The sequence below is a fragment of the Colobus angolensis genome, unplaced genomic scaffold (assembly GCF_000951035.1).
Source record: "Colobus angolensis palliatus isolate OR3802 unplaced genomic scaffold, Cang.pa_1.0 Scaffold335, whole genome shotgun sequence".
NCBI classification, from domain to species: domain Eukaryota; kingdom Metazoa; phylum Chordata; class Mammalia; order Primates; family Cercopithecidae; genus Colobus; species Colobus angolensis.
Window position 1 is genome coordinate 828,181 of NW_012116655.1, and position 2,402 is coordinate 830,582.

The 2,402-nt window shown below is 44.6% G+C and overlaps 1 protein-coding gene and 1 pseudogene across 1 annotated transcript in view; both read right to left on the reverse strand.

Moving 5' to 3' along the window:
* Positions 1–1,017, reverse strand: part of LOC105518987 — a 1,337-nt pseudogene extending 320 nt beyond the window's left edge.
* Positions 1–2,402, reverse strand: part of NT5M (5',3'-nucleotidase, mitochondrial) — a 217,585-nt gene that overhangs the window by 37,939 nt on the left and 177,244 nt on the right. The window lies entirely within an intron of this gene.

The window sequence follows — 2,402 nt, forward strand, 5'->3', positions numbered from 1 at the left end:
TCTGAGGTTACAGTTAGTTCTTCAACGTTACATTTTTTAAGGTAGCCACTCTCAGGTTAATTCCTGTCACGTGACTTTCTTCCATATCCACACCTTTGAGGTTAGCACCTTCTAAATTGGCTTTAAGAACAGAAGGATCCTCAAAATTACACAGTTTCAGGGATGCTCCTTCTACATTGGAACAGAGTATCTTGACTCCCTGGAGATTTGCACAGTCAAGCACTGATCCAGAGAGATCAGCTTGTTCAAGACTTAAACAGCAAAGATTTGCATGTGCAACACTGCAGCAGCTTAAATTGGCCGTTTTGAAGTTAATATATCAAAGGTCCAAACGAGAAAGATCAGCACCACTGAAGTTCAAACCCTGGCATCGCAGTTCTGACTTGGTTGGAGTTGCTAGCAAAAATCAAATTCCTTTTGGGATATTGTAAATGATCCTCCAGTGGTTGAGAATTCTTTATTGCCACTTCTAGGTGTTCAATCAATGAGTAAATACCAAAAAATCTTGCTTCTTCTAACACATCCAATAAATGAATGCCATCATTTACAATAAGCTATCCATGATGCAAGTAGTTCAAAATGGGTTCAAAGTACTCAGGACTTCGGTCAATTAAGAAAGCTCCTCTATGATCTTGCTTATTTCCCAGACACCTTTGTCCTTAAACACATGGGCCAGCATACTGTCAGGGTCTTTATTCACTAAAGTGTTCTGTGTGGTTGTAAAGTACCGCCCTCCAACATTTAATGTTAGCCAGTCTGTGTGGAATCCTGACAATCCCTCAGGTGGCTTAGAATCTGTCTGAGGATCAATAAATGGCTCTCCTCCACACACAAAACATCATCATCCCTGATCAAAGCAGTATCATCAATCAGCCCACCTTTCCCACTATACACACTGGTGGCTTTTATGCTGAGTTTACTGCTGACCACAGAAAGCAAATCAGATAAAGTTCCATACACAGCAACCACCTTTCTGTTCTCAGGGCTGCCGTTCAGGAACGCTGTGACCCACCTCATCGTGCTGCCCCCGCTGGATCCTGAGTGAACTGCCACCCTCCCACCCGGTCCTCCTCCCACCTTTTTCTCCTCCCACCCTTTTCCTCGCTCCATCCACTGGGATTCACCTCCCTTCGCCACCTTCCTGCACCTGGGGACACACCACACTCACTCTGTCCCACATCCGGGACTCGGCTGGTCCTTCTTCCCACCCTGCCCCTAGGCTCCTCCCAGTCTGTCTTTTTTTGAGTGGGGCTTTATTAACTTTTGGAATCAGTGTTAGGCTGGCTTGATAAAAATAAATGGTACTTTTGTTTACCGTATTTTAAAAACCAAGTGTGTGTGTATGTTTAGTACAATATTAGTGTTTACAATGGTAAAGCCATTATATAGAAAAACCAGGCGATTCCCCTTATATCCAATAAAAGCCACATATAGTCTTCACAGATTCAACTTTTTGAAAACCGAATAAATTAAAATATACCTTTCGAGATCTAGCCTGAATGTGACTTTTATGAAAAAAGCACAAAAATTATAAGTGTACTACCCTTCAACACATTAAAAATTAATAATGATGTATTTCAGTTATTTTTCCCATCTTAGACAATGTAGCAATACACTGAGGGCTGCACTGTAAGAGTTAGACCATGAAAGCTTAGAGTTATTATCTATACGCACAAAGAGAAAATTAAACAAATTCTTTGATATTGCATGTTTCACATGCTCTGAACTCAAATATAATGATTGAAAAACCTTTTCGGATTCTCAAAAAATGAGTAACACTGAGAAGGTTCACAGCTTCCAGCTGCCACTGCCATCCAAGTGACTCTGAGCAGCCTTCCACAGCTGCTGGGCGAGGCTCTTGCCAGTTTTCCATAGGGTTCAGTACAAATATTAGACATCCACCTCTGCAACGGATTGACAGGGTTCATTTATTTCTCTAATGCATTCTGCATCCAGACAGCCCCACAACATACACCGCCCTGCCTGCATGTCAGGATTTCACACATGCATGGTGACAAATGGACCTCTGGAGGGACAAAAGAAACCACAGCACACCCAGTTACCTTTTGTTTCTCATCAGTCTCCCCACTCTAGATGTCAACTCCCTGTGGGCAGTGACGTCATCTGCCTAAAACAGGTCCGGCACAGGGTAAGTGGTCAAGAAATATCTGACGAGGGAAGGACTGGATGGGTCATGGGTCACTGAAGTGCCTCCATGTGGCCAGGACTGAAGGCCTGCCAGGTCCCGCCTGCCCGGTCCCTCCTACCTGTGCCGCTACTCAGGCGGCTCTCGGCGAGCTCCGAGATGGCTCCGGCAGTGGCGGTCTTCTTCAGGCGAGCCACCCCCGATGCAGTGGTATTTCCTGGCTTGTTGTGTGTGTCCTCACTGCTGGCCCTCTTGA